The 24,011-nt window shown below is 30.5% G+C and overlaps 1 long non-coding RNA gene across 3 annotated transcripts; it reads left to right on the forward strand.

Moving 5' to 3' along the window:
• The first annotated feature begins 17,552 nt into the window (after positions 1 to 17,552).
• On the forward strand, positions 17,553 to 22,397 carry LOC111399754. Of its 3 annotated transcripts, XR_002703792.1 has the most exons (7): positions 17,553 to 17,712; positions 17,828 to 18,067; positions 19,146 to 19,255; positions 19,868 to 19,966; positions 21,179 to 21,265; positions 21,333 to 21,399; positions 22,065 to 22,397. It is a non-coding gene; the product is annotated as an uncharacterized LOC111399754 (long non-coding RNA). The 3 variants fall into 3 exon arrangements; XR_002703791.1 differs by lacking the exon at positions 19,868 to 19,966 and having other exon boundaries at positions 17,556 to 17,712; XR_002703793.1 differs by lacking the exons at positions 17,828 to 18,067; positions 19,868 to 19,966 and having other exon boundaries at positions 17,563 to 17,712; positions 19,155 to 19,255.
• Positions 22,398 to 24,011: the final 1,614 nt, after the last annotated feature.

Genomic DNA, 24,011 nt, shown 5'->3' on the forward strand with positions numbered 1-24,011 from the left:
CTACAAGGGTTCACATCAATTTATGTTATTTTTGTTAAGTCAAATAATAAAGGTTGAGTAAACTAACATGTTTACCCTTTTAAATTTTTTTTGTGCAAAGCACACGTTTGTTTAAATGAACACATCTAGATGGAAAGGGCCATTCTCATAATGGAAAGTTGAAATGAGGATGCAAAGGGAAAAAAATTTAAAATGATATGAATGCTTATCACAGGAAGAAAATGAAAGGAACTCTTTGAGACAATTACCCCGAGCACATATGGCAAAACCTTTCAAGTAAAGCCTCTAGAAGTTTATTCTTCAAAGAAAATATTGTTTATTTCCTTACATGACTGCATGATAATTTCAATGTCATTTTCGTAGACAAAAACAACCATTTAATAATTTAAGCATATTGGTTTGAATCATTACTTAGTTTTAGATTCAACACAATAAAGTACAAAGAGAAAAAGGAGAATTATTACAAAATGAAAATACTAACTTTTTTAAAGGAGAATCGTTATTTTTGAAATCTAAAGGTCAACCTTGTTAACAGGAGTAATTAAAATCTCTACATGTTGGTTAATATATTTATATTAAATTGATGGAGCACTACAAAAATTGTCTTCGTTAATGGATTCCTTGCTAAAGGTCGATATTCAATCGATAAGTAGGGTTACTTATAGAACAGTACCATTGACACCTTCCATCAATGAAAATCATATAGATAATTTTTTCATCATAAACATTACAACCAATAATTATAAACCGATTTACATACAAATATAAATTTGTCTAAATTACCAACAGACATTTTAGTAACAATTTTAGTGATGGCTCATTTCAATGAAAGCTATTAATGAAATTATCATTACTATTTTTGTTGTAAATTGTACTACAAAATTAAGTTCATTGCTACTTTTCATTCCTAATTTCTAGTGAAATTTCCCTACAGAAAATAAATCAAACGCAAATTTGTATTTAAATTGTAAAAAGGGAAAATTGCAGCAGCTGTTCCTAACCTTTCACATTTTTGTAGACTTCACCCTAACCTTTAATTTGTGTCAACGAAAATCTCTAACCTTTTAGAAATATGCAACTAAGGTCTAAAGGGATGGATTTGATCGCTAATTGACCAAAAGTCAAAGGGCTAACTGAATTTTGACCAATTTTAAAAGGTTAAAATAGTAAATTTATATTTTATATAATAAAACAATTAAAATAAAATAAAATAATTAAAAAACCAAAACCCAATTCAAAGGGTCATCTTCCCCACCCCATCCATCCACCCACACAACCCCAACCTCAAAACTAAACCCAAGCGAGGTCTTCGCCATCGTCGGCCATCGCCACCACCATTGATCGGCCAAAAAAGGGTAGCATCCTTCAGCTACCCCTCCAAAACAACAGTCACTGTCGACCAGTCAAAACATAGAAAAATCGAAACCAAAAAACTGCATTGCACTATAAACCGAAACCGTTGTTCTCTGGTTCAAAATCCCGTTCAGTTTTAGGACATAGTACTGGATTTACTCAAATCCTAGATGAATATGTTATGCCATCACCATCGCGAGTTTTTTCTTTCAGCTTTGCGAGTTTTTCTTCTTCAGCTTCATTGTAAGTTTTTCATTCGAGGAGTCAAAGTTTTGGTCTTGATTTCTTGAAGGGTGGAGGTTTTGGTGGCTATAACCAGAGTCTTGTGTATGGCGGTGGCGATGGTTGGCTGTGTCTTGGATTTGGTTTTGAGGTAGGGTGGGGAAGATGACCCTTTGAATTGGATTTTAGTTTTTTTAATTTGTTGATTTATTATTTTATTTTATTTGTCTTATTATATAAAATATAAATTTACTATTTTAATCTTTTAAAATTGGTCGAAATTGAGTTAACCCTTTGACTTTTGGTCAACTAACGGTAAAATCATCCATTTGGACCTCAGTTGCATATTTTTGAAAGGTTAGGAACCTTCGTTGGCACAAATTAAAGTAGCAATCAAAATCATAGAGCCACGAATGCAATAGAATTGACGAGTAATTTTCCAAATCATTAAATAAAGATAAAGCACAAACAAATCATCAATGATATCATACAAATTAATTTCATCACTTAAAATTGAAGCATATCTTAATGTATGGAAGTTACTTGTTAAAGCCAAGGTTCTAAGAGCATACCAAATAATAAAATGAGTTTTGGATAGATTAAATTTTATGCTTATCACTGAACACCCAAAATTATTTTTCATTCCAAAATTCTAGTGAAATTTTCGTACGGTAAATAAATCCAACACAAAATTGTATTAAATTTATAGAACATGTAATTTTTTTTTTTATACTAGTCAATTATTCTTGCGAAAAAAAATTAAAAAAATAGGAATTTCAAATATATTGCATCAAAATTGATTTCAAACAACAAAAAATGACAAAAAAAAAAAACCCTAATAACTTACGTTCAAGACAAAAACTTCTTAACATCAACCAAATTGAGTGCCTTGGAAGATACACTACAACAAAAATGACCTTTTACAAATTAAAAAGGCAACATTTGTTAATTGAATGTTGTTAAAGAAGTCTATTGCAACATTTTAATAAGTGAATGTTGTCATTGATTGATATAATTGAATTTTTGCAACTTTTTTTAAATGAATGTTGATAATATCGCATTTTGCAACAATTTTTTTTTTTTTGAATGTTGTGAAAAGTTTCCTTTTTTATAACATTTTTTAAATGTTAAATTTGAGTTCTATCACGACGTTCAGTGCCAGTTGCTAAAACTCTTAATATAAAGTCTTTGCAACATTCATCGACAGTAATGAAAAATTTCACTTTCGCAATGTTGTTTGAATTTTGTGAAAAGTTTCATTTTTTGCAATATTTTATGAACGCTGTTAAAATTTGGTTCAATAGCAACATTTAGTGCACTTGTCGTTGAAACTCTTAATATATGTCTTTTCAAAAGATTCTCTTTTTGCAATGGTCAATAAACATTGCAAAAAGACACTTATTGACCGTAGCAAAAAGTGAATTCGACCCATTAAAAGACCCAATCCAATTCAATTCAATTACCAACAATCTACAATCCAATTCACAACCCTATCGAAGCTTTTACATCCTCGCACAGACTTGCAATCACCTATTCATGCCATTGTTGCTACATTACCTACTCACACTTGTCACCATCATCATCTTCTGTAGACCTACAGTTGATTATAACCTTAAAGTTTTGATTATAATAAACAAGTTAATTTCGTTTACTAACAAATTGAATTCAAGTGATTATAATTTTCAAAGCATATGAAGGAAAATTAATTGATGGTCGTCAAAAGATCAAATGTTATCATCACAAATCGGACTCAATAAGGAGGTCAAGATCAAAGTCACACATTCAAGAACTTAAGAGTCAAACATCAGAACAAGATCAAAGATTTGATTTCTTTGATAGAATTTAAAGGCACTAATACTTCAATATTTGGCAATGAATGTTTAAGCTCAAAATCCTTCTATATATTAAAAATAATTTTTGTGCATTAAAAGTCATTGCAATATTTTGATCAAATATAAAAATGACTTTTAAAACCAATACTTGAAGTTTATCAATTCTCTTTTTGTATTTAAATTATTTCTATCGTTCATAGAAAAGAGATATATTTTGAAGAAAAATTTTGAACTTACATTGTATCGTTTATTCTACTTCTCTATATCAAAATCTTGAGTTATTGAATCAAACTTGTAAAATCATAATATTTATCAAAGTTCCACATATCTCTTTTGATACTTAATTTTATTATTATTATTATTATTATTATTATTATTATTATTATTATTATTCATTGAAAGAGAAATATTTTGATAAGATTTTTGAACTAACATTATATTTATTTCTTCTTCTTCTTCTCATTGAAAAATTTTGATTCATTTAATTAAATTTTGAAATCATTATATTCACCAAAGTTTTCTCATATAACACTTCATCTACTATTTATTGTTATTCATTGTAGTGTTAATCTCTCTTAATACTTAATTCATTTATATCATTTATCAAGAGAGAAATTTCATTGTAAAATCATTTCTTTAAACTTGTTGGTTGTATTGAAGTCCCGTAAAAGCTCAATAGTATAGGGATTGGTGCTCCTTGTTGTATGTCACCATATTGGTCATATTGAGGTCCGTAAAGCTCAATAGTGTGGGTTGTATTGAGGTCACGTAAAGATCAATATCGTATAAGGATCGGTGTTCCTTGTTTGTGAGTTACAGGAAGCGTTGTAAAGGATTGAATTGTACCACAAGTTAACCAATATAGTGAAAAGGCATTGCTCTTGCTAGAGAACTTGGTAACGGAGAAAATAGATTATTGGTCTCAGACCTCTACAATTACAGCGTTTGTACACCCTCTTCCCTTTTACTTATTGCTTCATACTTGTGCATTTTTTATTGATCGACTTATTTATTCTCAACTTGCATAAATTTGGATAAATCTTCGAAATAGTTTTAAAAACCAATCCATTCCCTTCTTGGTTAGCTACTCTTGGGCTTTTATCTTCCACAGCCATAGCTATCAGCTATTAAGCTCCTATTGGGAATCAACTTATCATGCGCAGTGAGAAATAAAAATAAATTTCAATTTCCACTAAGAATATCTTTGTGTTTAGATAGAAACTATGATAAAAATTGTAAATTTTACAAGATCTGCAAACTCCTTTACTATTCTTTCGTTCCAACGATTTTGAATCACCACCCACAGCCGTCCAATTGTTTAGCGTCCAATAGTAATCCACACAGAGAACAAGATTTTAGGATTAGCGTTTTCTTCTTAAGTGAGCAATAAGAATGAAGAAATATCTACAAATTGAAAACCCTAGTGACTTATTTATATAAGTCCAAATGGGTTTAGCGTGACCCGATCCAATATTGAATTAACCTATTTAATTAAATATGTTCTGTGAATTAATTAATCCAATTAATTAATTCAGGCCTATGAATAAGCAACGCAATTCATTAATTTATTCGATACTTGTTAAATTAATTAATTGACAAATCACAATCTTCTAGTTCTCCTTTTGTGTGTGAGCCATCAGATTCCCGATCACGATGCCTAATGATGTGAATTATTATTTTGATCTAATCAAAATCAATAAATTAAAACACCATTTTAATTTATCACAAATTCATGTTCTCCGTCCCAGACTGACATCTAGCAATGTGTTAGAACAATACATATGACAGGAAATGTCATATGATATGACATAACTATGCTCGTTCATTTACCGTGAAACTATAATTTCTCCGTCAATATGGTCCGATCAATTACGAGATATGGAAATGTGTACATCTTAATTATTGATCATATATTTCGTACCACTATTAAGTCAACATAAGTCGAAAAATCCTTTTCGACTTCTAAATATACTTTGGTCAAGGATTTCGTTATCGACTTATTTGAATGAAATGTAGATCATAATATCTTACTATCTAAGAGTGACGAATCCTCTATTGGTTATTCACAACCTTCATAGGATTCTTGACATACCTGAATGATGCCGTATAGGGACCCTTGGCAAAGCAACATCCAACATCGTCAAAGCATGTCTGTCCTCATATAAAGCACTATGATGACCCCAAGTCAAATGGTCAATTCTAGTATTCTACTACCGAACATTAGAGATTAACCACTAACGCTCAGATAGTTATCCGTGTGAACTCTCTTAGCGGGTCTCCAATAATTTGTTCTATAACAAAATATTAATGTGGTCATTTAAGTATCAACACACATTAGCTTGTGAGATCACTACTTACTTCAAAAGTAAGAAATGTCATACGTGATGGTCTATCTGTAATAAAGATATCTGTATCTCGTTATTACTTACGACCACGGATAATTTAAGATTCAATCATATGTAATTTGCATCTCACAATCACAACTCCTTGTGATTAACAAATTACCAAGATTTGAATCTATGAACTCTATTATTTAGTTTAGTTGAACATTAATTAAATAATACATCCGTTATAAAATTGCATCAATTATATATATTAAAAGTGTTTATGTTCAACGTTGATTGAACGTAGGACATAACACTTACAGCTCCGTCTCCACAAGATCCCTTCTCACATCCACCACATACCAACCCACATAAATCCACCTTACACCACGCCACCCTACCTTCCAAATCCACCTCAACATTACCCCCTTCACTATTTCCAAGAACCCTGACAAACACAAACAAAACCCATTGTCCATATCCTCCCTCTTTCGCCGTATCGCCATACATGAGTCTGCCCTTTACCATCAACCCCTCTTCTTCTCAATCTCTTCATGAGGCTGCTGCCTCTATTATCTAGTCGCATTTTCAGAATTTTCGCTGCAAACAGGTCGAGAATCCTTTAGCAGCTCAAAGATCTTGCTTCCATCAAATCTACACTCAGCATTCTGAAATACTCAGTTTCTGAAAATACTCATTATGATTACAAAACTTTATCTTACAAAGTAATGGCCCGCCCTGTTTCTCAAACTTGACTCCATTATGATAAAAAAATAAAATCTTCCATATTATTGTTAGAATTAAGACTGTACGGTAAAAACCTATTAGTTACTACTTTTGAGATTCCAAGAATAGTGAAGGTGAAACATGTTAGTTACTAATTTTGAGATTAAGAAATCAAATGTATAACTTATAAGATACTTGTTGGAAGAAAAAATCTAAATTTTAGAGCCTGAGAAACTGATATTAATTTGATTTCTTGGTTGGCAAAGTTAGATACCAGCCTTTATTTAATAGAGCATGAGTTGCAAGTTATAGCGGTGAGTAATAGCTTCATAACATCTAACTAACTTAATTGTACACACTGCTAAGGCTGTCCATTTCGAAATATCATGATGTGATGCAAATAACCACCAATAATAGTATTGTACGATCTGCATATTATTTATGAACACTGATTTATAAAGATATCACAAAATTAGATGCTTGAGATATTGATTCTACCAACAAAACATCTTGAGACCTTAGTCTGATATTGGACTTAGCTGCTTGCTTTCATCTTATCTGCACGAATAATTACAACTTGATATTGAACTAGTTTTGACTATTCGGATGGCCTGCTCGATTAGTTTTTGGTTGTGAATTGTGATTGAGCTTTAACCTCATATCATAATTAAGAGTTTTGGCACCAGAAGTAAATGGCAGTAGAGTCAGGCCATTATCGAGAATTTAGTGACACTAATTTAGCTCTTTCCCTTAACCAATCAAATAAAAAGAGTCCAACCTTTTGTCATTATTGTGTTTGATTTCCAATTAATTTCTCTTTTCTTCGCTTCATCCTCCAAAGCAAACCAACCATTAGATCCCTATAGCATGTAATTGGTTCATAATCCTAGTCGATGAAGTAAAAACTGTAGCAATATACCATAGCTTGCCAGTTAAACTCGACAGTTACAATATCTATTAAAGAAGAGAGCACAAATTGCTTTGAAGTGTAGGCTATGTAGAATGTTAGTCCTTGCTAAATGGCTCGTTGGAAGTTTGTTTCCAGAAACTAACTTTGGCATCTTATGTAAATAATGGCTATCCTCATCTTCAATTGGTTGTGTTCTAGTATGGGTGTAAGTTCAATATTGCTAATCACGCACACTAAATCGAGCATCGGATAAGCAGAATTTTTTTACGTTTTATGAATCTTTCTAAACTGTTATTTAAATTTGAACATGAGGCATATAGTAAGCAGTTAAAAATTGAGTCTTTTATTTGTGATTTGCTTGGAGGAGTAATATGTTTAGGCCTAATTTTTATTTTTATTTTGTTCGAGGATGAACAAAAGTTTTAGTTTGAGGTGTTTGAAAAGTGCAATTTGTGCACTTATTTAAGCTATATTACTAAATTTTTATGTCGTCATATTATTGATTTCTAACTAAATTGGGTTAACTTTTGTTTTAAGTTATGGACTCATTCGAAGCAATTGGAAAAGAAAGGAAGATGAAATTGAATGAAACAAGCAATTTTGGGTATCAAAATCTCACTTCAAAATTGAAAGACTGAATTGCATTAATATGAAAGATTGAACGACATGGAGAAACACAAAGTTAATGGGCCATCTTCCAATTGGAATTGGAATAGAAATGGGAAGTGGACTTCATATTAAAGAGAACTACAATGAAAATCAAATTGGGCCTCAATTGGACTTGCATTTGGAATCCAATACAATAATTACTTGACTTTCATGATAGTTGGAAGCAATTGGAATCCTATTAACAAGTGGGCTAAATTGGATATATACACACACACCCATGCATGCAGAGAAAAGATGAGGATTGAATTGATTTTAGGACTACAATGTGTACAGAAGGAAGCCCTTTGGAATACACACAAACATGTGGGGCCCAATTTTTTTGGCAATATTTAATTTACATGTATCCCATCTTTAATGTGAGTATCTGTATGACTTCTGTACAAACATTTTCTGTACAAATAGTTTTTTCCTTGATTTTATATACATAGAAAAAGGCAGCTAGGTAAAAAAATTAATATACACACGCACACAGAAACAAAAGGAAAAGAAAGGTGACTGTTGTTGACAAAAAAGGCAGAATGTACACACACACACACACACATATATATATATATAGAAGGCCCTTCAGTTGCAATCATTTCTGTCGGTTATTGCTTTCGAATCACTTATCCTATTTCTATATTTTTTGGGCATCTAGATTGTTTGCTCTTTCTCTGGTTACTGAATTCTTCCTAATCCAGGTAATTCTGCTATATTCATTTGGGTTCCCAATATGGGAAATTTAGGAAAGCATTTATTGAAGGTGATTTGATCTTTAGCTCATTTAAATAGGTGTATTCAATTGAAACTCTTGAAGATTTTGATGCACTTTTTTAAAGTGGTGACTTCAGTAAATTTCGTAGCTTTTTCATAGATTAATATAGACATAGTGGAAGTATATTGTAAACTTCTATACACTTTCATTTTAAAATGTTTTATAGACTTTTGTAAAATTCAGAAGACTTTTTAAAGACTTTCATTCGATGTAGAATTCATGTTGATTCAGTACAATAATGTGAAATTCTCAAATACAAAGTGGTAGTATTAAAATTTAGTTATAAAAATTTCATAAAATTTTCGCAATTTAATAAAAAAAATTAGATATTTTCACAAAATGTTGAATGAAAAAAGAAAAATAAAAGTTACAAGAATTCAATTTAAATTTTTATTTATAGAAAATCGAGATAAATAATAAAAAAAAAAAAGAGAGAAAGATATATGGATACCTCTAATGTTCATAGAAGAACAAAAGGAAAGAAAGATTGAAACAAAAAAAAATATCATTTTTCTTGTGAAAGTCTCCCAAAACTCATGATAAATGAGTGAAAAATTTTGAAATTCTATGAGTACTTTATACTTAAAAGTTAATACTCTAGAAACTTTTATAACAGTCTCTGGAAGTCATTAAAATTCGAATACTTCAAGATTTATAGAGATTTCTAAAATATTTTAACTGAATACATTGTAACTTTTAGAGACTTTTTAAAAGTCTATAAAAGTCTTAATTGAATACATAGATACTTTTAGAGGGTTTCAAAAAGTTGACATTGAATATCCTAAACTTTTTAAATCTCAAAAAATCATTAAAAGTCTCAATTGAATACATCTCATAAATGGAAAGCTTTTAATGAATACCTCAACAAATAATTAAGGAGAATAATTACTTTTTCTTCGTTAATTTCCCTTTTCGTTCATTTCCAATAACTCTTCGAGAACCTTCTAGACTTGGTAACACCTTCCAATTGTAGAACTATGATTATAGTGTTAATTGTACCGCTATGTTTTACATAATCTTTAGTATTCATAAACTCCAATGCATTTTTATATATTCATATTCGTCATAGAAATATATAGTCGGGTCACATGTAAGAATTTGTTTAATTTTACTGGAAAGATATTGTTAAACAAATTGGAAATATTGATCTTAATAATTGAATCGTGTTGTCAAATTTATAAATTTCGGGTTAAAGGGGATTGATATAAATGGAGCTGGGATTATAGTGCGGATTTCATCATTATATTTTTATAAAACTTGTATTTAATTGTAACTTTAGTAAACTTCTATAGAATTAGTGGAAGTATTTCGTAAACTTTTATAGATTTTAATTTTAAAACGTTTATAGAATTTTGTAGAATTCAAGGGACTTTTTAAAGATTTTCACTTGATGTAGAATTCACGTTCATCCAGTACAATAATGTGAAATTTTTACATACGATGTGATAGTTTCCACAATTTTCCTTCCTCTTCACCTTTTTATATAATAAAAAATTATTTTAAAAAGAATAAAAATTAAGACTTTAATTAAATAAATAATAAAAAAAATATGCATACATATGATAAACAATAAATTTAATATTCAATGTTATTAATATAATATACTTTTAAAAATACATAAAAATCAATATATTTAAATTTAATTATAAAATTTTCATAAAAAAATAAAAATATAGATATTTTTACAAAAAAAATTGAATGAAAAAATGGAAAAAAGTTACGAGAACCCAATTTTTTTTCATAAAACATAGAAATAAACAATAAGAAAGAGAAAAAGATATATGAAAATAAATATAATCAATAGAAGAAAAAATTAATCATACATTTAATGTTCATAGAAAGACAAATGGAAAGAAAGATTGAAAAAAAAAATTATTGTGAAAGTCTCTCAAAATCTCATGATTAATGAGAGAGAAATTTTGAAATTTTATAAGTAATTTCTGGTTAAAAGTTAATACTTTGGAGACTTTTATTAAAATCTCTAGAAATCATTAAAATTTGAAAACCTCCAAACTTATAGAGACTTTTAAAAAGTTTCAATTGAATACACCATAACTTTTAAAGGTTTTTTTAAAATTTATAAATGTTTCAATTGAATACAATTTGCCCTTTTGAAACTTCTTAAAAGCTTATAAAAAAGTTTCAATTGTATACATCAATACTTTTAAAGTGTCACAAAAAGTCTACATTGAATATTTCTAAATTTTTAAAATTTCAAGAAGTCATTAAAAGTGTCAATTGAATACACTCCCTAAATGAAAGGCTTTTAATGTATACCTCAACAGATAATTAAGGAGAATAATTACTATTTCTCTCATTAATTTCCCTCTATGTTCATTTCCTATAACTCTTTGAGAACCTTCTAGATTTGGTAACTTGTTCTAATTGTAGAACTATAATTGTAGTGTTAATTGTGCCACCATTTTTACGTGATCTTAAATATTCATAAATCTTTAATGCATTTTTATATATTCATATCCATCATAGAAATATACAATCGGGTCACATGTAAGAATATGTTTAATTTTACTGGGGAAAGATTGTTAAACAAATTAGAAATATTGATATTTATAATTGAATCGTGTTGTCAAATTTATAAATTCCGAGTTAAAGGGAATTAATATAAAGGGAGTTGGGATCCTAGTGTGGGTTTCATCATCATATTTTTATAAAACTTGCATTTAATTATAATTTTGTATTGATTTTAATAATCTAGTTTTACATTTATTTGTAGATTGTTAGATCATAATTTAGTTAGAGAAAAATCACCAATTTTTATAGTTTTCGTTAAGGCTAATTTAACTTGAACTTGAATTTAAATTTGTAAAATCTCCGTGGGAACAATTTTTGGACTTAAAATCCATTTTACTACTTGTTAACGAATTGTACACTTACGATATTTTCGTCGAACAATATTTCATCAACATAAATCATAAGCACAATTTTTTTTCTAACGAAATTTTTGTTATGTTCAATAGATTAGATTTGTGTCCTTGCTCCATTCCGTTTTTCCTCTTTTCTCTGAGATGATGTTTTTATCTACTTATCTTTACATGACAAACAGAGACGAATAATTATTTGAAGTAACTATAAACAACTTTTCCATACAATATTATTTTTGGATCCATATAGGGATCCGAATCAGAACCTAATGCATAAGCTGTCTAATCAGATTTATTTTACTAAAGTTTACGGGATGGGGTTAGGTTAAACATATTTTTTGTTCGCACTTTGTTACCTCATAACTTTTATATTTATCATACATCAGAATTTAAACCTTATAATCGAAAAAAGAAAAAGTATGCAAGTAAGGGAAAGCTTATATAATTTACAATTGTAGGAGTGAACTCTCACTAACGTATATGAAGATCCAAAATAGTATCTGATTTATCAATTACAAAATAAGTATACAGATGAGGGAAAGTTTGATGCAAATTGTGCTATGCAACAAATGTCCGATATAGTTCATAAATAAAGAGATATATGCGATGCAAGAAAGCTCCTTGCTACCTCTAATCTCATTAGATCAACTTATAGGATAAGAATAAAATATAAAATTTCAATTACTATTAGAAGATGCCTTTCATTATTGGAGTACAATACGTCATTACCTATATCTCACGACCTATTAATATCTAATGAAGATAAGCGAAAGAAACGCATAAACATTAGAATACTTTTTAAATTTAATTTTTTTACTTACAATGAAGTTAAGCGAAAGAAACATACAACGGTAACAAGTGTGGCAAAAATTGGCTTAGCCCATACTGCTGTTGATCACGGTTACCCAAAACTCTATATGCCTCAGTTTGCACAGTCAAACTTCGTTAAACTCCTTTTTGTTATTTTTAAATTTTTCTGAGTATTTTTTTCATCCGTTTCGACTCTTTTTTTGAAGCACAACTCTTAAAATTATTTGACCACTATAAATAGAAAAGTTTGTTTAGGTCATAAGAAGGGGTTGGTACCATTAGAAAGAAAATGGAGAGAAAAATCAAAGCAAAAATCTAGAGAACTAGGGTATGAAGATTTGGAATAGGAGAAAAAGATATTTGCTGATTGCCAAGCTTTTCCTTGTTTTTCCTTCAAACTCGATTATATTTCTTGTATTCATATTCTTCCATGATGTACAATCATTCCTTTAGTTGTTCTATCTTTTACTTTCATCTTATACCTTCTCATTCACATCTTCTTGCATTCTCAATGTTTTCTTTGAAAAAGAGAAGGTATAAAAAAAGAGACCAATCAGAAAATAATAATAATAATAATAATAATAATAATAATAATAATAATAATAATAATAATAATAATAATAATAATAATAATAATAATGAAAGCACATGAAAGTTAAAAATGAGCCTTACATAGTTTAACTATTTATCTCCTTTTTTCCTTTTCAAGGTTTGAGTTATCTGTTTTCATGCTCTCTGTTTTTTATTTTATTTTATTTTTTTAAATTTCTTTGGTATTGAGCGAGAGAAGATCTTTCCAAAAATGTTAATAACTAGTTAGAAAGTGAGATCTTTTGGACTTCTTGACTCGAGTAACTTGATGTACGAGACATATTACAATTTTTAATACACGTAACAAATTAAATTTTAAGAGAGCTATAGAATATATAAAATGATTTTTTTTCTTTATTTAATTTGGTACGATATGTCATATCTCTCTCTCTCTCTCTCTCTCTCCCCCCATCAAATTCAAATTTCAAATCGCCTTCATACATTTGTCAAGAAACTACATTGAGTTTAAAACTTCAAAAGTAAATAAAAATTTCAGAATTTAATTTTACATTCATAATTAGGAACCAAAATCCCAATAACTCGATGATATACTCTAATTTTTACTCGTACTTTTATTCTTGCATGATGTATAATTTTTCACTTTCATTTTGTTCCTTCTTATTCCTATCTTCTTGCTTTCTTAACCTTTTCTTTGACAAAGAAAAAGAGTAAAGAAAAAAAACCAATAACAAATAAAAATAAAAATAAATGATAAAATATTTAAAGAAAAAGCTACAGGTGAGCCTTGCATACTTTAACTGTTGTTCTCCCTTTTCCTTTACGAGGTTTGAGTTATCTGTTTTCCTGCTCGTTTTCTTTTTTATTTTTTTGGTTTTGTGTGAGAGAAGAAGATTTTATGGAGAATATATTACAATTGTTAATAACCAATTAGAAAGTGCGATCTTTTGGAAGTCTTGACTCAAATGGCATGATGGACGAGACATATTACAATTTTTAATATACATAACAAATGAAATTTTGAGAGAGCCATGAAATATCAATTTTTTTCTTTATTTAGTTTGGAATGATAGGTCATATCTAGGTTTCTCTCCATCAAATTCAAATTTGAAATCCCCTTTGTATATTTGTCAAGAAAATGCATTGAGTTCTTAAAGTTCAAAAGAAAATTAAAAAAAAATCCAGAACTTAATTTTACATGAATAATTAGGAACCCAAGTTCCACAAACTCGATGATATACTCTAATTTTTTTCTTATATTTTTATTCTTTCATGATGTATAATCTTTTCTATAATTGCTGTGTCTTTTATTTTCATTTCATTTCCTCTTATTCCTATCTTCTTGCCTTCTTAATCTTTTCTTTGAAAAAGAAAAAGAATGACAAAAAAAAGACCAACTACAAAAACCGAAAAAAGGAAAATAATAATAATAATAATAATAATAATAATAATAATAATAATAATAATAATAATAATAATAATAATAATAAATCAGAGCAAAAATTACAAATTAGCCTTGCATACTTTAATCGTTTTTTTCCTCTTTCTTTTCGTGGTTTGAGTTATCTATTTTTTTGCTCATTTTCTTTTTAATTATTTGGTTAAGTGAGAGAAGATCTTATGGAAGTTGGAACATATATTACAAATGTTTCGAATAGGAAGTGTGATAAATGCACTGTGTTTAAAAATTCAAAAGAAAATTAAAAAAATTCCTGAATTTAATTTTGCATTAATAATCGGGAACCTAAATCCCACAAACTCAATGATATCCTCTAATTTTCTTGTATTTTTATTCTTTCATCTTGTAGAATCTTTCCTTTAATCGTTCTATCTTTTACTATCATTTATTCCCTTCTTATTCCTATCTTCTTGTCTTCTTGAACAAATTTTTATTTTTTTGAAAAAGAGAAGGTATAAAAAGAAAAGGTGACCAATCACAAAATGGAAATAAGAAAATATAATAATCCGAAGCAAAAGTTACCAATGAGCCTTGCATTCATTAACTGTTTCTCTCCCTTTTCCTTCTCGAGGCTTCAATTATCCATTTTCCTGCTCGTTTTCTTTTTAGTTTCTTTGGTTTTGAGTGAGAGAAGAAGATCTTATGGAGAACATATCATAAATGTTTATAACCAGTTAGAAAGTGTTATATTTTGGAAGTCTCAACTCAATCGGCTTGATGGACAACACATATTACAACTTTTAAAACACATAACAAAAGAAATTTTGAGAGCGTAATAGAATATCTAAAATGAATTTTTTTTTTCTTTATTTAATTTGGTATGATATGTCATATGATTGTCTCTCTCATCATATTCAAATATAAAATCCCCTTCGTTCATTTATCAAGAAAGTTCAACAAGTTTAAAAATTCAAAAAAAAAAATCCAGAATTTATTTTGATATTAATAATTAGGAACCCAAATCCCACGAACTCAATGATATACTCTAATTTTTTTGTTGTATTTTTCTTTTTCCTGATGTATTATCATTTTTTTTTTAATTTTTATGTTTTTCACTTTCATTTCAATCCTTTTTATTCTTCTCTTCTCGCCTTTTTATCTTTGTCTTTGAAACAGAAACGAATAAAAAAAGAGACCAATAAAAAAAAAAAACTTGAAAGCAAAAGTTACAAATGAGACTTACACAATTTAACTCTTTTTATCCCTTTTCCTTTTCGAGCTTTGTGTTACCTTTTTTTTTTTTTTTTTTTTTTTTTTTTTTTTTTTTTTTTTTTTTTTTTTTTTGGGAAAAAAAAAAAAAAAAAAAAAATATTTGTTTGACCTGCCGATGTGGGTAGGTGGGTAACATAATTTTTGCCCACCGTGAACAGGGAATAAATTTTAGCATAATGAAATGACATGCTGCAAAATTCCAATGCCGTTACTTTGAATTTTCTCCGTTTTGGGTTTTCATTTGCGGCCGTTGTACTATTAGACAATTCTTAAGTTAGTAAATATACTTTAATTTGTTTTAATTAGGTAACTATACTTCACTGTTGTCTCAATTTTAGTCCTTTGTCTGATTCCGTCACATTGTTTAACGAGGACATTGACGTGGATGTTACATCCTAACGGGTTGTAAAAAATATTAAATTGTGTTGATGGCTACAAATAACGTGGTAATTATATATCAATTTAAACTAAATTTAGAAAAGTAATTGTATGTATTTGCTGGAAAAATTGTAAAGAAAAGAATGATTCTCGTTGAGCAGTGTTTTAGATAAATTTGCTTGGCTTGGCCTTTTGTGGGAAAATCTTACATGGAGTGCATTAGCTCTCTTCGAAGTAAATTGTTTCTCTTATTTATAGTTCTTTCAATTATGGGCTTGTTGTCTTTGTCTTGTCAAGTTACAGTGTTTAACATCAATTTGTGAGTCATTGTCCTTTTTAAAGAGATTTGATTGGCTATTGAGTTCGACCAATCTTGTTGCAGCCCACCATGATTGTTTGTCATCTAGGCAAACATTGGTAGAAACCATGGTGTCAACATTAGGATGGACTCCTGTCTTTTTTAATTGATTGTTGGGGGAGTTGACGTAATTAAAGAACACATTTTCAATCATGTAATGATGATGTTTACTAATGAAGGCATACTTGCTTAATGGATGAGTTTTCAGTTTGACATGTTGCTATGATTTGGGGTTTTACCGTTAAGCCCCTTTCAATCATTGGGTCCGAGGTGCTTGTAAGATTGGACTAATAAATTGAAAATTACATTTTTACATGGATTGAAAATAACACGAAAGGTGGGTTTTCGATTGAATCACTTCTTTTATGTCATATTTTCATGGTCATGTATGCGATCATTAGTATTTAGTATTCACGTAAAATATATGACGCTAGACAATGTGGCGAAACTGAATGAAATGACTTAAATTGAGACAAAATTAAAATGTAGCGATCGAACTGACATAAAATTATAGTATAGTAGCTCAATTGACACCAAATTGAAGTATGGGGCCTAAAACAGGAATTTGCTTTCAAATCTCACTCCTTTCTCCAATTGGCGATTCGTTAGTAAAACTACGGAAGATAGTCAAAAGAGAATTGAGAAAAACGCTTATCATAATCAAAAATTGAGAACTGCTGCAGCTTTATTCTTCGTTTCCGTTCGTCCATTTTTTCTACTGATTTCTTCAAATCTTTTTCCAGTCAGTATAGTAAGAAAGTAGTGTAATTAACGGCAATTCATATTACACAGTCTTCCCAATTAAATTCTGGATGCAGAATCAGGCTGCAATTTCCCTTAAATCCTCTCTTATTTCAATTACACCCAGAACCAATAATGGTTTATTATCTCCTTATCCACACACCCTCCAAAACCCTAGATTGAGAAGAAAACGTAATTATTCGGTTTTGAATTGCACCGGGATTGAAATTCTGGTACCCAAAGCGCGCCTTAATTCTCTCAGCTTTTGCAATGGTTCTGTGGAAGACGAGAAATTGAAAGCCATCGGAGTTAAGGTTTTTTTCTTTCTTTCTTCAAGGGGGAAGGAGGGATTCACTATTCATTTGTGCACCCCCTTTTCACACCCTACGCAGTTTCTACTGTTCATTAACCGGTTTGTCCTAGGATACAAAATGTAGCCTTTGAGCTTTTGGGGTGTTCATTTCCTCTTTCCTTTAATCCTAATCTCGTGTATAGAAATTCTAAACAATCTAAGGCAATTGAGACATATACCTGTAGTATAATTTTCACCGCTTCAATTTCCATCTTCTATATATTTCTTACGGTTTCTTTAATTATATTGCTCGATTCGAGATTTTTTATTTTTTTCATTTTTTTCGATCTTTTTAGAAATTGAACCCAAAATACCTAAAGCTTGTTCCTTTGATGTTCTTGTTGTGTATCCTTTATTGAATTTCTTCTTGTTGTGTATGTTTTCTGGTTTCTGCAGATATTGTGTTAAATATGGGATTATTGTTATTATTATTTTTTCCGTTCGATCTTTTGGGAGATCAAACCCCATATACCTATTATGCTACGAGAGTGGAGAAGATTGAGGCTAACCCAAGTAAAGGCCTGATTGATATCCAGGTACACCATTTTTTTCATTTTTTATTTTTATTTATTTTTTGCTCTTGAGGATCACGTTCGAATAGTTGAATCAGACCATTCTTCATCTTCAGTAACTTGTTATCTGAGTTGTAATCCGTTTAAAAACTTCTTTTAAATTGTAATAAATGTAAATGATGCTTCAAATTGATCATAATTTGTAGTGAACTTGCAGTCTATCAGGTTATAAGAATGTCATTTCTTGATGTTTTCATGTAGCAGAACATACTAGATTAGATGGGAAAAATGGTGGGTACCCTGTTTGTATGGCGCTTTAACTTTATTTTCAAGATCCTTGCTGTGGTTGAAATTCAAGATGGTTAGAATATTATGTAATGTTATAAATAAATCTATTTGGTTGCAAGTTATACAGAATTTGTTTCAGCCCCCTCTTGATGAGAGCAACAAACTATACAATTTCCTTTTTAGTTGACATTAGGCCCTTGTTTGATTTTCATTAAATTACATTACATTACATTCTATTTTTCTCTCTCCTATTTTCAACCACACAATCTTCCATAAAATAATATTACACGTAAATCAAAAAATTTTCTTTCTTTTTCAACCACTCATTTTTCAAAAAACACTATTCTATACATTAAATTTTCCCCGTAATGGGGGCCAAACAGGGTGTAGACCACGGACATCGTTGAGTGTTTCGATTTAGTGAATAAATTAGAGCTGAGTAAAAACACGAAAGTTGGTGTCAACCTTTAATTATAGTTGTACAATAAGTAATGAACAATAGGAAGTGTACAGTCTCTGTTAAATCGTCACAAGACTTCATGGGAACATGTCTCACTTCAAAAAATGTGGGCACTGCAAACAAAATTTATCTTCATAAAGTTGGACATGTGAGATCCACATAAAAGATTTAGTGGAGATTTAGATCGTCGTCATAAACTGAATGTACAACTAAAAAGGAGGCTGATGACCAACTTTCTACACAGGCAATAGTTTGGAGACCAATAGGGCTACATTCCCTCTGAATGGATTTGTATTGACGATTTTTGTTTCATCAATCTTGTCATGATCACTGAAAATCGATTTGCTTTCATAGACCTTGCAGACCGATAATGACAAAATCGAAGCCAACTCCTGAAACACCCTCGCCCGCATCCTCTCATGGAGGTGATTCACCAGCTCTTTGAAAGAGAAACGAGCAATCTGGTAGTTTTTTACCCTTCAAAGGCTAATTACACATAACAATGTGCATTATGCAAAAAAAATGGATTTTCTACTTGCCATGAATGTTTGGCTTCAGGTACTTTTGTGATTTAACTAATTCATCTTCATGTCTGTTTTGGAATGCCTTTTCACTTCATAATGACGTCGTACAAGTTATGCCATTCTTTTCTTGATGCTATTACCTTATAGAAGGGACTGAAAACTCATCATGATTTTTTGAAAACAAGAACTTTTTTGTTTTAAATAGAATGAAGTTATGCTATAATTGACAAAATATAGCTCAAATAACTGCTTTCTTCCTAGAAATGGGACACATTATTCGAGGAATATGTTGTTATTGATGAAAGGAAATTTTGAGATCATACTGTTCTCTTATGTATGATTGTTGAAATGTATTTGCGTATAAGTCTCATTTTGGAGCAAGAAATCTATGCTTTAAAATTCCCACTGGAGAACAGGTGCAATTTTAAAATGTTGGGATCCCATTTATTAACTCGGTTGAGAACAGAAAAGAAGATTCAATATTTGAGATCTTTTCCTATAGTCTATTTGAATGTTTGTTTGCTTTTTTTAATTTCTCTTTCATTTTCTTAGATTGTTCAGTCTATTTCAATCCTACTGGAGTCGCTGGTTTGGTTTCTTCAGATTGGGTTCAACCTTCTGCGTCACTATGTTCGGCTTATAGATTTACAGGTCATTTGCATCTCTGTTCTTTGTACGAGCTTTTTTTTGTGAATTTAAAAAGCATTTGGAACTCCTTTATTACTTTGAGTGGGAGAGGGTTGCTTGTGTGCTTACAATTGTTCAATGTTGAACTTCTGATATGAAAAGATATAGTTTAAGCTGTGCTATTTCTCTATGCTGGAAGCTGGTTTTTATTGCAGTTTGGCTAGCCATTGAAGCAAAAGAAAATTTTCTTTGACATCGTAGGCCGGAGAATATATTTGACTAATGGAAGTTAACAATAATCAAAGAAGGTTGCATGCTTGTCAATGATGTCATAGCATTTGAAGTGGTGTATTCAGTTTGTTGTCAGGCCAACAGTGAATAGATGATAGTTGCTGGTCGATCTGCTATTGTTATTTGGGTATTTTTCTGAAGTTAGCTAGCATTTTTTGAAGATTTTTGTATGTCAATTGACACATTTTTTAATCATCTTCGTATCTGAAGTTGTAATACCTTGGGTGATTCTCTGAGAGTTTGTTGGATGATTTATAGATCATGACTATCTTATCTACTCTTGTTGGCTGGGCAATTCGAAATCTCGTAAGAGTGATTTACAAATTCGTATTTTCCAAGGGACCTGATGCTGTAAAGATATTAGATACATTTGCTCAATTTAATCCAGATGTCATACCACCTGATATTTGACAAACTCTTAACTGTTTAAATATTTTTTTCATGTAAGGTGCAATAAAAGAGCTCTTGATAATAGTATTAAAAATGATTTCCCTATGTCCCCTCTCCCGTCACTTTAAGCCATGTATTTGCTTTTCAGTGGCCCATTGAATCCATTTATTAAATTGTTAATTCTTGTATTTCCAGTTCATCCTATGCTTACACCAGTAGTTCTCAAGTCATTATAAATGCTGGTGCTATTTGAATGTTCAGCCAAGCTTTTTTGTCCTGCGCATTTACGTTGTCAAATGTGGTTGCTTTTTAGGATTGGACAAAGATCAACAGGATACTGAGAGAAATATATATTTATATCTATATTTCTTTCGGACACAAAATCTCCATTCTTCTTTGCATGATGGTTATTATCAGTTGTCATAGTTTTATGATTTGCTCACTGGTGTACTGCAATTTTAAATTATATAGCTCTCCTGTAAGTGGACTCGTCTTGGTATTCGTCAAATATCTATTCTTTTTTAAATGTGTTCTTGATAGAGAGAACTAATGCAGGGAAGGAGAAACCTTCTATAAATTGGGAGACTCGGATGCAAATTACTCTAGGTTCTGCAAATGGATTGACATATCTGCATGACACGAGTGGGTTTTTCCACACACAGTTCTCTTTACCATATTTTTCTTTGATTAATTTTATCAATACTTGCAGGTCAACGATTATACACTGTCATATTAAATTTGCTAACATTCTTCTCGACCACAAATTTGAAGCCAAGGTATGAGTATATGTATTATATTTCTTCGAAAATAAAGAAGTTACCTCTTAAATTTATTCTTTTTGCCATTTACATGTCCTAATAATACTACACTATAAAACATTGCACTCTGCCAAAGGATTTTTTTCATTAGTACAAGAATTGTGTAATATTTCCTTATGACAAGCACTCTTAGTTAAGCACATACCTTATTCCCAATTTATTGAGTTCGATAAATAAATCCTTTTCCCCCACTACGTTTTCTGTCTTTCATCAAAAGATCCAATAAATCAAACTATTTGCAAACACATTAGCTCGCATAAATTCCTCTTCCTCTTCCTCCTCCTATTTATATCATATCATTATTATGTAAATGAAAGATATGGTTTAGATGAATGCATTTAATATCTGCCTGACACGTTTTCATTTATTTTGCGTGTCATTCTGGTTATATGGTATTAGTCAATCCATAAAATCTCTTATGCCAAACCTCTATTCAAGGGAGGCAGGAAAGACAAATTGCTCTTCTTTCCTTCGGCTGTATAAGAAAAAATAGTTACGTTTTGTTTCTTTGCTTCATTCTGAGAAGTAGAATATGAGAAACAACTCAAATAAACACACATTTTTCTAATTATAGACAAAATAAGATATTTAGGATTTTGATACCTTCATTGAAGTAAGTGCAGTGAAAATGGCTGCAAAGATTTTACATTCTTTCACCAGAGATAATTCAGAATTGCAAAAGCAAATAGGATATATGACAAGCATCTTTCGATTGTTCGATCGTCAGTCTGTTCTTATTGGGAGGCGCATCTTTGGCCACAACTCAAAGGGGCTGTTGATAGGCCCAGCTAAATATATTTATTCTAGAGGGGTCAAGAAGATTGGAGGAGGGCAGAGGCTGCAACAAAGAACTGTGACAATGTAGTTACTTGTAGTTTGGTGGTTTACTTCAAAACTGACTTTAGTGGATGCTTCATTTATTTAAAGGAATAAGAGTGGTGAATTTGAGCTTTTCACTTATTATTTACTTCAGTACTTTCATTTTGCAAATTGAAGGGTTGTATATTTGATACTGTATAAATCTATTTTGCAGGCATGTTAACTCTACCTTAAAAATAACCAAGTCCGTGCATTGCACGGACAAAGACTAGTCTTTGAAAAAGAGAAGAAATAAAAAAAAGAGACTAGTCAAACAAATAAATAAATAAATAAAATGAAAGCAAAAGTTACAAATGAGCCATGCACACTTTGACTATTTCAAGGGCGGAGCCTAGATATTAGTTCATTGTGGACAAAATTCTATTGACACAGAATAAAAAAGCAATAGGTTGCACATGAACTGCTCAAACCAATATACTCGAAATTCAAACTGTAAAACAAGTCTGCGGTTAAAACTACGAAGGAATGACTAAATAAATGCATCAAAAAAGATCCAGAAATTGTCTATATAGTATCTTTAGAAGTACCATATTATATTTTCCAGCGGCATCTTCTCGACATTTCCATCCAAAAACCCAATTGAATCATTCCAACCCATATTCAAAATTCAAAATGGTCCAGACCTTTAACCAATAACAAATTAAATAAACAACCATTCATTCTAAATTTCAATTTAAAAAGAAAACACACTCACGCGCACAATTAAGCAAACACGGAAAACTAATAAAAACAATGCAAAAAATATCAGAGTTACAAAATTACAAATGCATCTAATCTAAGCAAGACGGCCATGCACTCTGGCGCATTTTACTAGTGGAATATAGTCTATGTTCACAAATTAAAAGCAACTGAAATAATCAACCTCGGAATGCACTGAAATAAGTAGAAAAAGAAGCTTGAAACACAATAAAAAAGCACAATTTAGTGACCAAAAAAAAAAAAAAAAAAAAAAAAAAAAAAAAAAAAAGCTAATTAACTTGGAAAACATAATTTTATAATGCTTGAAAAGCTTAGCATCGATCAATCCTCAAAAATCTACTTTACAATCCCACAAATTAACAGTCTTCACCAATCAGATTTAACATTTTACTAGTGGTGTACCTATTCAAAGGTAGAGTAGAATCAAATATAATTATTTGCAGTACAGATAGAAATCCACATTCACAAACCCCCAATAAATCACTGAGTTTCTACCTTGACAACTTTCTGAATGATAACAAATGGTTAGTTGAACCACCATAAACTTAAAGATAAAAGACTAATCTGGAGTCTGCAAAAGAAAATCCAAGTACCTGGAAGAAGGTGATGTAATATGGGGTTAAGATAGTCATACTGTTTCTCATTCAAATAGAAACAGTAGAAACAGGATTGGATGAGTCATCAGAGTCCAGCGTGAGGAAAAGTTAAATTGCAAGTGCGAAAAATGAGACTACCATTGATAGCAGTATCGATATAAACCAAGTAATCTGCCAAAATGGTGAGTTCAGATCAGAAACAGGAGGACGAGTGTCCGGACTCCTTGCAGACTATTCGGGTAGAATCCGATTTCTGGTCCTCCAGCTCTATTTTATCATCCTCTGTCTCTTCATTGCCTTGGTCAACCAGCTCCACGTTTCCTCTAACGCCGACCCCCTCCTCAAGGATCGAACCCCTTCACTACTTCACCTCCCTTCAAGCCGTCGCCGTTCTCT

Source organism: Olea europaea, chromosome 9 (genome assembly GCF_002742605.1).
Source record: "Olea europaea var. sylvestris chromosome 9, O_europaea_v1, whole genome shotgun sequence".
Lineage (NCBI taxonomy): Eukaryota > Viridiplantae > Streptophyta > Magnoliopsida > Lamiales > Oleaceae > Olea > Olea europaea.